At 43.9% G+C, this 14,159-nt stretch overlaps 1 protein-coding gene across 6 annotated transcripts in view; it reads right to left on the reverse strand.

Moving 5' to 3' along the window:
- The window catches only part of MYO6 (myosin VI), an 892,076-nt gene extending 878,618 nt beyond the window's left edge, over positions 1-13,458 (reverse strand). For all 6 annotated transcript variants that reach the window (XM_069235652.1, XM_069235651.1, XM_069235650.1 and 3 more), the window contains exon 1: positions 13,341-13,458. The gene's annotated coding sequence lies outside the window, so the exon portion shown is untranslated. The remainder of the gene's footprint in view (positions 1-13,340) is intronic.
- Positions 13,459-14,159: the final 701 nt, after the last annotated feature.

Here is a 14,159-nt window from a genome sequence, read left to right on the forward strand (position 1 = left end):
ACAAATCCATTGGCTAGAGTACGAGTAAATAACACGAAGTTGCAGGAGTTTGCCCTCCACAGGGGGACAAGACAAGGGTGCCCTCTTTCCCCTATGATCTTTGCACTGGCCCTTGAACCCATGGTGGCTCGGATCAAACAGGAATCTCTTGTCTGGGGAATCTCAGTAGGACAGGAGTGGGATGAGAGAATATCGCTATATGAAGATGATGTACTCCTGTATATGACACGACAGAAAGCCACCATAGCTCGAGTGCCACAACTTTTTCACACTTTTGGATACTTTCTCAGGCCATTGGATCAATTGGAGGAAGTCTTTGGTTTTCCCATTGGCAGGGACGCTGCAGCTGCAAGGCAAAGTGCAGCAACCACTGAAGAGCAGATTTAAATACCTGGGTGACTTCTTAGATAAACAGCTGGAGAGATTTTGTCTTGATACAGTCCACTGTATCACGTTAATGGGGGGGTGCATCCCTTTTTAAAATGATGACCCTCCCTTATGTACTATACATCCTTCAAAACATGCCATACAAAATCCCCTGCTGTTCTTCCGGGAATTACACCAGGAATTGTGCAAACTGCTTTGGAGTGGGTTGCCCCGCATACCACCCTGAGCAAGGTGGAGAAAGGTGTTTAGGAGGGTGGATTTGCGGTGCCAAATGTGTTGTAATGTTACTGGGCTTCCCAGTTGGTGGTAGTGAATGCATGGATGCATGAGGATAGAGAAGAGCCTGCCTACTGGGTTGACAGGTTGACCATGGGCCCGGCTGGCTGCTTGCCTCTCCTTTATCAGAGGGCACGGGAACAAACATTACCCTTCCACACTCAGTTGGTGGTACAGGCATTGAGGGAGGCGACCAGACATTTAGGTGGAGAGGGTAAACTGACAGAGCTCGCCCCACTATGGACTAGTGACATGCTTCAAGAGGTGGGGCGGCTACAGGGGTTTTCCAAATGGGTGCTAATTAGCATTAAGAAGTTGAGTGACATTTGGACAGACCGGGCATACACTACATTTGAAGCCCTACAAACAGAATTCAAACTCAACAATACAGAGCGATACAGATAGCTACAGGTGGGACACGCCCTTCGCTGCCACATAGTGGAGGGGGAGGGGTTGCCTTTGGTGACCCCACTGGAGGACCAGGTGTTAACAGACCCCCATCTGACAGGACAATCTCCCTTGTATATCAAATGTTGATGAATAATGCTCCAGACCAGGGGGGAAACTGCGGACAGCCTGGGACCAAGATAAAGGACTGACCAATGACGATGACTGGACCAAGGAACTACAGAGTCCTAGGGAAATAGCGATCACAGCCCACTTCAGATTGGTACAGTTTAAAATCCTCCATAGGATCTATTACTCCAGAACCATGATGCAAAGAATAGGAAGAGCAAGCTCCCCACTGTGTCCCAGGGTTTGTGGGCAGGGGTGGTCCTTTATTCATACATTGTGGAAATGACCCAAAATGCAAGTGTACTGGGGGAAGGTAACAGATATAGTGAGCTGGGTCACTGGCCTGGTGGTTTAACTGGAGGCTAAATTGTGTCCATTAAATGTCATCGGTGAAGTACAGTGGCCCATGTACCAGAAAATTTGGTTAGTGCTCGCTGCAGTAGTGGCAAAACAAAATGTAGCTAGACAATGGAGATGTCCCTGGTTGCCTCAGGTGTCAGTCTGGGAAACAGACCTGGACTGGTGTCAAAGAGCTGCACTAGCTATATATCTCAGTAGGGGTTGCCCACAAAAATGGGAGAAAGTGTGGGGAGGGTGGACTACTTACCGGAGAAAGTAATGTTGGAGGGTCGGGCATTCCAAACAATTGGTTCTCATCGACTGCTATACCCTGGGAATACACTGAAAGACTTCAGGTGCAGGGTATGTTGTATAATGTTGTTCAACTGATTTTAATGGCATTAACGTAAGTAATGGTGGGACTGATGTATTGTGTGATAATAGATTTACGATCATTACTGAGCAGTTTTCAATAAAAAGAGTTTAAAAATGTGATAACAGAGTGATTGATTTAGAGGGCTGGATGAAAGCCCCTATTTTATATACAGAATTTTAATAAAATCAAAAAGGATGTCTTGGCTACTGACAGAAATGAAAAAAGGATTTCCTACAAAAGGAAAGGCTGTGGTGGCATTTAAACTGCATGCACCATGGCTGTGCTCCTTGTTAAGGAACAGCTGTTGCATCAAGGTGACTCAAGCAAACAATCTCGTTTCACTCTTTCCAGGTAAACCAACAAACAGAGAAACTGACAGCTTACTTGTTTTTCTGGTTAAACAACTCTCAATACAGATGGGTGTGTTTGAAAGTGCTTTTGGTTGTACAGTTCTGTGCTTTAAAAGTGTGGCCAAAGAACAGTAAACAGATGAGTCTGTGTGTTAAAGGCACTTCTAGATTAGAGCACTCACTGCCACTGGAAGATAAAAGGAAAATGGAAAGACATGACAGCTGCAGAGAACACATCAACAACCTTCAATCTGAACACCACTTCCAAAAGAGCTCAACTATTGACCCAATGTAGATACACTGAACGTAGCTTACATTATGTGCCATAGCTCCGATGTCTGCAATCAGGAGGGCAAGAGTAAAGTGTTTTATAGTATCAAATGCAGTTTTTCAATGGAGCATTCAGTAAAGCCAATATTTGCAGATATTCCGGATAAATCTTTTACCAGTACTGTAACAAAGGTCTCTGTCCTGAGATCTCCTCCATGTACTATTCAAGGGGGGCCCTCATGTTTTGTTACACCGCTGTCCTTTACAAATAATGAATGAATCGGGTGGGACCATTTTACATATAAGCAAAGCTACACTAACCCTTGCTGATTTATTATCTTGAAACACAATGTCAACTATAGAAATGTGTGGATTGTTGCTGCATCCAACACAATGTTGTGATCTGAAGAATGGTAAGGCAGGCAGACTACTCCAAAGCATTCTCCAGAAAAGGTCTGAATTAGGTCTTGACAGAGGGGTATACTCTGTCACAAACGTAACAGATATCCCAGCTGCCGTATTACAATCTCCATGGGGTAGAAAGGGATCGTAAAAGGGCAACTGGGAAATCCGTCACATTCGTGGCGGAGTATTCCTCTGCCAAGACCTAAATCAAGCCCTAAATCAATATTTGTAACCTATCTTCAGTCTTCAAGATCCGAAAGAAATTAAACTATGTAACTGATGTTACCAGCAAAGCCAAAATAGTAATGTTTATAAAATGGTCTACTATATAGATGTACTCAATCTGTACTTTAGAGCATTACTTGCATGCACTGCTAATGTCTTTAAAACTCGTATTTGTCGGCATCAATAATTTAATACCTGGTCTATGACCAGAAACTTTATACATTAAGAACAAAAATGCAGCTCTCATACATTTCCCTTGCCCAGTTGCCAGATTATTACATTGATTAAACTAGAATGTGTATTAGGTGGAGAATAGCACAGAGTGAAATAAAAACTAGACACTGGAAGGCATCATTTTGTGTTCTTATCAAAATCAACGCTAGTAGATGTTCCTTCTTTAAACCAAGTGCATACCAAACCAAGTAAACCGATAAATTATTCTCAGAATCATCCATTGTTATGCTGATGAATAGAAACCACAAAGGGGCACCGCTAGACCAAATAAGGGGAGCATCTTCAACTTTGCTTTGCATGGTTAAAATAATTTTCTAAGTGAGGGCCCAAACTCTTGCGGCATATAGAGAGAAGGTGTACAATAGACCATGGTGTCGGCTGGATTTGGCATTCAATAACGGAGACTAAAATAATACATTATCCATTAAAATTGCAAGATGTCTTTTTCAAGTTATCACTATAAATCTGAGGTCCGCTGCATACCAATTCTCCTTATAATACCTCTTGCAAGATTTTATCAATTGTGTATATTCACAGGACATGTAATGCCCTCTAAAGCTATGTACAAAAATCACTAGGTGGTCTGCACAGTAACGATGGGGGATGTTTAGAACTTAAATTTGGTCAATTTAATTGTAACCATTGTATTAACCTTCAAGGTGTATTAGATAAAGGATGAAAAGATGTCCTAGGACACAATCCTGTTGGAACCCTGCAATAAGAAAATAATTTCTAGTTAGTCGGAATGTTAGAGGCTAGTCAACTGCCCAAATATTCTTATAAAGCTCACTAAGTAATAAATGTGGTGCTCTCCAGGCCAAAGTTTACTTCAAAGTAACCAATGGTCAAGCCTACTGAACACTGAAGAAAGGTCAACAAAGCCAAAAGTCGGAGTCAAGGCTCTAGAGTGCAAGCCACAAGGGGTGATAATGCCATGGTTTCTACAGTGTACATCAGCGACACTTTCTAAATCCTGGTTGAGTCAGAAGAAAGATTCCTTAATTTTCTTCCCACACCATAAGCTGTTCAAGAACAATGTTAGAAAAGACATTGGCTTGAGAAAGTAGTCAATAAACGATAATTCAGTGATTGAATACCATTTCATTGAAAGTTCTCAGGAGCTTGCCTCTAGCCACAAAAGCCTTGAAATTCACCAAAAGTATAGAAAAGCGGTCTTCCAGCATAGAGAGCCGTGAAATTAGGGGCTGGTACTGGAGGTTACGGAGGTGCTCTTTGTTAAAGAATTTTACAGGTTGTGGACCCTGGTTGGTGTCACTTCCAAGGAAGACTCTCTGGAGCTGAAGTATGGAGCTTTGTGACTATGGGGATCAAGGGGTTTATATCCCTGAACACAGTTAATTTTGGGCATCATGATCCTCAAATTTATGAAGTGCCAACTGGCTAGTAGGCTTGGTCATCCTATGGCGGAGAAGGTTCACGATTGGCATTGATTATGGTATATCACCAGTTGCATGGCTTAATTCAGTTACACTGCTGGTATAGGTACATTTTATAACTTGTTGCCAGTATAATTATTATTGGTATTATTATTTGTGCCACTTGTAAAGCACATCTGTGACCATGACTGGTATCCTGGGACTTCAGCGACTATTTGAGAGTGAAGAGAAGAAAAACTAAGACCAGAGTATAGGGAAGCCCTTGTCCAAAACAGAACCTAGTTGGGAAATAGCCAGGTCTTCAAGGCTTTCCTAAATTTCAGCAGCTCAGAATGCGCTCTTAGGGTGGCTGGAAGTGCATTCCACTGCAGAGCAGCTTTGAAGGAGAAAGATGCCCACCCCCCACCAATTCAGCTCTTTGATATATAAGTGGCTGCACCAAATTGGCTGCAGCACACCTCAATACTGTGGATGGAACATATCTTTGAAATTTGCATTGGAGAGGAACTGGACCCTTCCCATGTAGTGCCCTGAAAACAATGCACATTGCTTTAAGATGAATCCTCTGTTCAATGGAAGTCCCAGCAGTTCCTTAAGAGCACTAAACGCAGAGGATCTGTGGGGTCTATTCAGAGCATGTTTTGCAGCAGCTGACTGGACTCTTAAGTCTTTTGATCAGGAAGTCTAGTGCACCCAGGAGGATGGCATTACAGTAATCCAGCTGGCTGAGTATGACACTTCTGATAACTAATGACATGGCTTGCATCAGTAATACCGAAAATACCTTTATAAGATCATGCAATAGGGCAAAACAAGCACCTGTCACATTGGTCACATGCTTCTTTAAAGAAAGATGGGCGTCAAACATAACCCCCAGATTCCGAACTGCTTCTGAGGAGCTCATCTTGGTTACTGTAGGTAGAGGCCAGAAATTCGGGGGTAGTGGAATTAGGCCCTTATTGGGGCACAACAAAGATATTCCGTGTTATACCCCTTTAATTTTAGGGAGTTCACATTCATCCATTTCACAATATTAATCATGCAGGATTGAAAGGAGGAAACCTCATCCTGTTGATTAAGTAACAGGATCGTTGTGTGTCATCAGCATAATTTATAACTGAGATGTTGTGACTTTTTATTAAGGTGATTAGTGTCTTCATATAAACACTGAATAGGATTGGACTACATGCAGACTTGTGGTTCCCCGTGTTGGAGCCTTCTGAATTCAGAGCAACATGGAACCACCCGACTTTGGTCCTGCAAATAGGAACGCATCCATTTTAATACGGTGCAACCCAGACCACAGAGCTCTAAACTAGCTAGGAGAGTTTTGTGGTTCAATGTATCAAATGTCATAATAAATCTTTCCTCTGATCCTTCTTTAAATATTTTTTATTGATTTTACAGTAACAGGCCATAGGCAAATGACAGCTGAGACAACAGTAACATGTCAAGTACCATTTAGGCTAAGCAGGAAAGCACTAACAGATGGAAAACAGGATTGGACCTACAACAAGGATTTAAGTTTAAGCATCACACAAAAGGTAGCAGTAGTTCAAGCAAATGCACAACTAGCAACTGGTATATAGGAAGTACGTTTAGATATATGTGGGACTGTAGCTTGCCATTCCGCTCAGTTACAGAATCCTGCGTAAATTTCTATCTATTGTGTGGGGGCTGCATCCCTAAGTTAAAAGACAGCAGGTACGTGCAATCCAAGGAGACGACGTCTCACACCTAGATCTGTGTGGATGAGAATGCATGGTACCTGAAAGCCTATTACATGGGTGTTCTAGCAAGTAGGCTAGGCAGCTGCGAGATACAGAGCAGAAGTTTGTCAGGAGGAAGGATGAGGTCACTAATTATGTCTTGGCCGAGCATGGAGTAGCGACAAAGCGAGTGATTGACTGGGTGTCTGTCTACAGGGAAATGTACAAAGGTGAAATAAGAGGAGTGTTCTTGAAGGTTTCCTCTTAGTTATCTGAGAGAAAGGCAGTATATAGGTCCTCTAGCAGCTGAGCAACTCTTGAGTCCTGCTGCACTCAAGAATAGGGATAAGGTAAATAAGATTTGCTTTAGGAGGGCCCTTCCATGGAGACTGGACACCCTATCACAAGGCTAGGCTATAAACAAGCCACCAGCAGATAAGTACACGGGTGTAGGTGATAAAGCGGAATTGGTAGGACTACCGACAAAATGCATTCCAGTGGCTGTAAATGGGCACTTGCTAGGGCTAACAACCACATATGTGAGAAAAGGCGCTGGTTCTGCTCAGAGGGCGGACCGCACTGCAAATATTTTTCACCCACGAACTTGATGTGTGCCTGACATTTGCCTGGCTTTTGGAATACAGAAGAGTTAGACCCTAAACGTCATAAAAGTTCTCTGTTTCACCTCAATGCTTATAGTTCCATACCTCCCAGAACAGGAAGTTCTGGTGTGTAATGTACATAGTTCGGATAAGCATTTACTCTGTAATCTGCAAGATTGCTTACCCTCCCCCCTTTATCAGGGAACCCACCTACTTGCGACTGAAAGGACCCATGTAGGGCACCCAGCCCATCGAGTAAGAGTCTTTATCAGTTCATGGCGGGTGCATATAATTTGGGTTCATCTATGCCGGTATATGAGGAGCCCTGCTATTTGTTGTAACATTCACACATATGCAGAAACATAATGGGAGCCACAATTATACTTTTACATCTATGCAGCCGAATGTAATGTGTACACTATAATGTGCAGGTTGTGTTACAAAACAAAAGCCTCCCTGAACCTGGGTATCCAGAACAGAAACACTAAAGCTACAGTTAACAGCCTGCTTTTTTAATTTTGCCAGGTTCTTTAAACACCGATTTAGTTTTCACACACTTGCACATACACAAGTATAACCCGTGTGTTCCACTGCTCCCTGATACATTTAATGGAGAAAATAGGGTCGTAAGCCTAGATCACACCTTGTTATCGACACAGACAGAGTTGGCTCGTGTTCTCAGACCGTGTTCAGTTTCAAACCGTACTCACTGACCATATTATTGACAGTGAACTGGAGTAACTCGAATACTCTGTTTACGCATAGCTCATACATGGAGATGTGGCACATTTATTCGCATGTACATATATACATTAAGTAAAGGTGTTTGGGAGAATTGAAATGTGATTTTATGCACATCCCCCGCTGTTTAGTCCATTGAGGCTCTCGCGGGAATTACTCATAAGAGTGCCTCCATTTAAACTGTATGCTTCTTAGCACGCAGCCACAACGATGTGAACCCAACGTTGTCACTGAGTGGAAGAGAAATGCCCTGGGGTCAGAGAGGAGTACAAGTAGCAACATGTTATTCTTAATGGCCACGCATCAAAACAGCTGGCTCCATAGCGCATATTGCGTGTGCACTTAGAAGGGCAGTCCCTGCACTTATTTATGCACCATGCAGCCATTGTATTACACAACCAGTCCCGTTTTGGTGTTTTGCTTGTGATATCACTGAAGTAAGGCTGTTTGTAATATGTACATAATAAACCCCAAGACGCATACAAAGAAACATGCACACACAGCTATTGCATTAAATCATTTTGCTTGGTTTTGTGGGGGTCGTATTCGGTCTACAGCGCTGACAGAAAAACAAATCTATAGAACCAATTCAGAAAGATTTTTGAGTCGACTTACTCCTGGCTAATTTGTGACCTACTACCGAACTTCCAGAGTAAGTCATCTCTGTCACAATAAAAAAAAAAAAAATTGCAAAATACAGCATAGGCGTCCAATCAACCAGATGGGTCTTATGGCTGTCGCTCTCACAACAGAAGAAGCAAGGACAAAGTCAATAGGTCTGGTGTTAGCCGCCAGCCCTTTGGCTTTATCAGCGTGTGCTTTGTTGTGTCTGTAAGTATGCTGCTTATGTGCGCCGCTGAAATTAGGCCCGGTCCTGCTCTTTTTACTTCACTCTGAATTAACTTTGTTTTGCCTTTGATTAATCTAAAGATTCACGTCCTGGCTGTATGGAAATTGTATGTCAAGCGGGAAAAGGCGGCAACGACGGGCCTTACAGGGGACGGAGGAAGGCTGACATGGCAAGCATTCCAACTGTTCCTGGCCCCATCCTGTCATTTAGGAGTAAGAACGGTTATACATGAGGTCAGCATTTTTTATTGTGAATCCCCGTTAACATGTTCACTTCCGTTTCCCATTAATGATCCTCTGCCATGTGCAGCTTTCGGCAGGGAAACGTTGCTCTGTTTGTGGTGATAACGGAGAAAAGAAAAAACACATTAAAAAAAATCTAACAAAAGAAAAACAAACCTGATCGCACGCATGCCTTCAGCCGAAGCCAAAACATGGGTGCAAAAGGTTTGTAACCTAGATACAGGAATAAACAAAACGTCAATTCCTAAATCAGTTTATTTACTCTTCGTATTTACATTGGCACGACATGTGTTACTTATCCTGCAACAAAGTATCAGGGTTTCAGCTGCAAGGTGAACGTCGGCATGGCGCAGCAATGAATGACCAAAGTTACCAAGCAATAGCCAAGAAAGGATTGTGGAGTATGGCTTTTTGAAGGTGCACATAGGATCGTCTGCAGGGTATGGGCATATGTAGTGTTTCTGCAGGGTGCTGGAGTCGGAAACTGAAGCTCCAAGAAGTAGGGGTTACTTTCCAGACACTATTTATAGTCATCAAACCCACTCACCTGCGTGTGACTTTCTTGAGTTAACTGCAGCTTAAGGTTAACCACTGTCAATATGTTATACATGAAGACACAAGTAAGACTTCAGGGAAGTATTACAATCTGAATGAGTAATATCAAAGTGTATATGCAAATTTACCCCCCCGCCCCAAATCTCTCATCAGTGAGTGATAATTACAGAATCTGTTTATGCCACTTGTGAAAGCGATTTTCATACAAGGGTTTTGAGCAGACTTGGGCAGTTAATGGGTTCCGCAAAAAAGATGGTCACATTGTCACATGGAACCAGTGCGGCATAAGATGGAGAATCGATCTACATTGCCTTAGAAGATTCTACCAACTGGGATATGCGCAGTATGAAATGTGTCTCCTAGAGAGGTTGTAAAGGGAAAAAAAAACTCTGGTGCAAATCTTTAAGTAAGTGGGCTGCTTCAATCATTCATGATCAACACGTCCGTTACAGGTTATGTATTAATGGTATACAGCCAATTCCCACTGCACAGGAGTCCATCACTCGAATCATTTCAAATACTATTATAACATGCATGCTCATGTATGGGGAGGCTTCAGGATTTTGATATACTCTGACACAACTCTTAAGACTTGTGTTAAATTTTGTCAACTCTTATTTGTAATAATTTGTTAGAACTTTCAAAAGAATCTCTGTGGACTAACAGAATGTCTTGAAAGTTTACTGTTCTCTTGTGCATGCCAAAGAAGCTCCAACCAATGCAGAACACTCATGCTCGAATGCTGTTTCATTCTGCTAACTTCAAACATACAACCCTCATCTGGTGTTCCTGGCACAATTATTGGTAACTTTCAGAGCTACATTCAAGTTGGAAATAATGATCCTCAAAAGCTTAGGAGGATTTCAGCATTTTGTATTTTCAGCCTCAAATGGCATGCTAGCAACCTCATAACTACATCTTTAGAAGCGTACAAAATTATGCGTCCGACTTAAGTAAGGGTCTCAGACTCTGCATTTGGCAATCATGCACTCTCAACTGTGCAAGTGGTATTGTGGATACAGATCCCGTCTCATGCTAAATACACTCCAAGTCTCACAAACTTAAAGGCTCCCTGACAGACATATTCATTCGGTTTAGCTTACCCCTCACAGAATAGCTTTATTAACTTTTATGATCTACTCTAGAGTACATCAATTCTGCAATCCGGGAATGGGCAGGTTAACGACGAAAGTGCTCACCGCAGCTGAGGTAAGATGTGACATGGAAACCTACGGGTCAGTGACTGTGTAGCTTAGTCACCCAACCCTCAAGTGAACCATTAACGTGGCTAAAGGTGGGTGGTTTACAAGACGCTGTGCTTCATAATGTCTAACTTCACTTTCAGCAATGGCACGCCACTGTCTCGAAAATGGTGGCAAGTTAATACATTTCTGTAACCAAATGGAAAATTAAGTAATGATAATTTTAAAGTTCTCTAGATATTTTAACTGTAAAAAACAGATGCACGCTACATGCCATGCCCCATTTACTGCTACAGTTATTTTTTAACACAGCTGTGTAATAGGCTGAGATGTATTCTGATCAACGTGCACCAACATACATCATGTCTGCAATCCCACCGTCATTGGTGCCATAATAAAACACTCATCCTGCGCCCTCATAAGCAAAGCAATTGTAACTTAACCGTCACCTTTGTACTCTATTATGACCGGCAGAAAGCACACTAAAAATTATATGGTCTGCTAAACATTCATGTTGCCACACTTTGCCACAATGACACCTGCTACATTTGAGAAACTTGGTTCCCCCCATACTTAACAGCATTACAAAAATGCACAATGCCAAACTGCTCATGTTAAGTAGCTGAAGACGGTTTGAGTTAGAAATGTAAAATGAGATTCTCCAGAGCTAAAGATGGATCTGCCATGCCCTGTGCATGCATTACCGAATAGGAATCTGCAATCCATAGTGTGAACATCTGAAAGGTTGTCACCATCACATCATGGCTGCTGGTTTCCCTTTTAGGTGATGCCAACTTTTAGAATCTATATTTGTCACTACTTGTTAGAGGGGATACTCGAGGAGTTGTCTTCAGAAGATACTCTGACACCACGTAGCAATGGCCTTAATCAGAATTACTCATCAAACTATCAGCAGTACGCTTCTTGATCAAGGCTAAGGCCCCATTACTAGACAATACATAACACGTTTTTGATCACATAATTCAACTTCCAAACTTGAGCAATCAAAGTAATGACTTGTCTGGCAACTGTCACCAACTTTGTCACAGCCCAGTACACAAGGAGGTGAGAATATTTCCACAGTTGTCCTTTGGGTATTAAAGCACACAGTTTCTGTACACATTGCCCAAAGTATACTTATCCTTGAACACGTATCCTTTACATAGTTTCAATAAAATATACCCACAAAAAAACGACCCCGCCCCCAGCCCCCCCCCCCAAAAAAAAACTAAATGCCTATACTTTCTGAGAAGTCCAAGAACTGGATGAACTGGGTGACTGGTTTCTGTCAGCCAACAGAATACAGGACATCAGGAAGGGACACCTTGGGGAGTCATAAATTCTATCAGCTACCCCTGGGAAGGTATCCATGAAAGAGCTTGGAAATAAATGACTGTATATCGACCACATGGATAGAGAGGCCCATAGTAACAGATGAAATTGCAAGAGAAACAAACATTCGGGACTACAAGGAATACAGTGGACTGAAAGACATGCCCAAGTATGGCAAGCGGTAAGTTCCAAAAGAAAAGGGGAGTTACGTGGCTGGGGGCGAGGAGCTTCTGCGCAAATATTGGAACATCAAGTGAAGGGCGACAGTACAGCAGTTTTGCTTCCCCTGCTCACACTGTACAGGTGGCAGGGGAAGGGGTTGAGTCGGGATGTTGTCTCTTCTGCTGGACAGAATCCTTTCACTAATCAGCGTACTATAAATTTGACAATGACTGCTAATACCAAAGTCACCCAAAGTCATGGAGATCATTTTGATGCCCACACTACAGCATTCTCTCAGGGACAGATTAGGCCTGATGCAGTTAGCTTCCCTCCTGTGCTGGACTCATCGCAAATTTCAGCAACTCTGCGTCTTCCATTCTTTAATGTTTGCTAAAATTGAAACTACAACGTTTCTAAGCCAACGTTAAGATGCACTGAGAGGTGAAAGTCTTGGTGGGGTTAACAGCAGCGCCACAAGAATGAGAGGCAATCCCCCTTGTGACAGCTTGGACATAGATAGAACACTGCAGCACGCCCCCTCTGCATCTACTGCTCTCATTCACTGACCACCACCCGCTCCGCAACTACTGTCATGGCACCTGTTGCCCTGCACATCCCTTTTGCTTTCGATGAGCGCCTACTCTTTGTCCGCGATGCCTACTGCCCCATTAATCCATTCCAAATATGAAATCTTGCGGACTGTGCAGCCTGCCCTCCTAGGTGATGTCCGCTATATTAAATACACCGTCCTAGAAGTCCCCCGGGCTCCCCACTGCTTCTCTGCACTCTGTACCCGCTGCCTCTTGTATCCACCGGGAGTGCACTTTGTGCATGGAGGCTGCTGTTCAGTGAACCAAATAACCACCTCCTGTGGGCACAGGCCCAGTAACACGTTCCACTGAGGCAAAGTCGGCACTGCCACCGTATGGGGATGGGACCCTCGTCGTCACTATCTCGTATCCATGACCGCTCCTCTCCCCGTGTGACAGTGCCCGCTGCCCTAGTTCTTCAGCGCCCACTGCCCTTGAGTACACTCCCCTTGTTTAGGTTGCACCCGACAGCGCCGCACCATCACTCTCCCTCCTCTTTCTAACACTCCTGTTTAGCCCTGTCCCGGTAAGCCACTTTAGTGAACTCTCTGGTCGAACTCATCTGAAAGCGCCTGCTTACTGTAGTGAGGGTGGAGGCGTCCGTGTGACTGCGTCCCCTGCTACTTCCCGTCCGTGCAGCGGCGGCCGGTCTCCCGTCCCTTCCGTCCGGCTCCCAGCAGAGTCCGGAGGGACGCTGATGACGTCAGTGGCATGAAGCTCCAGAGGGGGCGGGGCTAGGGAGCCTGGGAGCACCGGTGAGGGCGGGACTTGCAGACATATGAGCACCCAAGGGGCGGGGCCTGCCGGAAAAGCGTTCTGGGGGTGGCGTGTTCAGTGTCAGTGTCATAGAGGTGACTGAGATTGAACATCTGGAGCTTGAGGAGAGGCTGAATATGAGGGTGAATGGCTTTCATAAAGTCGACTTCAATAAAGTAAAACTTCGGGGATTTGGGACGTCCAATCTGGGTGCGCCGGAGGGGCGGGGTCTGTAGTGCTAAGGGGAGCTATCCCGGCTGTTAAGAAGGGGCGGTGCGGTGCTCACTGAGGACAGAGTGCAGACTCTCCACTGTGGGAGTATCCCAGTGAGTGTACTTTAATTGCAGGCAGCATAGTTGAAGTCAACGAGTGATTTCTCTGCCTTTGAAGGGAGCGACAATATGTTGTTAACTCTTGTCCACCTTTGCCTCCTCCTGCTGCTGTGCCTGTGATGAGGCACGCCGCACGCCCGACAAATTACAGTGGTGTGTTCTTTTTGCTAAACCAGTACAATGTTTATTAATGCTTTTAGTGAAGACATAATGTATCAAGAACTGCCGGGAGGGAAAGCATATACTCCGGGAACCTGTAAATTGAAGGTTGGGCGAAAAGTGGCCTAGTCACGAGGGGCATTACAAGCAAA

Source organism: Pleurodeles waltl, chromosome 5 (genome assembly GCF_031143425.1).
Source record: "Pleurodeles waltl isolate 20211129_DDA chromosome 5, aPleWal1.hap1.20221129, whole genome shotgun sequence".
In the NCBI taxonomy this organism is placed as follows: Eukaryota; Metazoa; Chordata; class Amphibia; order Caudata; family Salamandridae; genus Pleurodeles; species Pleurodeles waltl.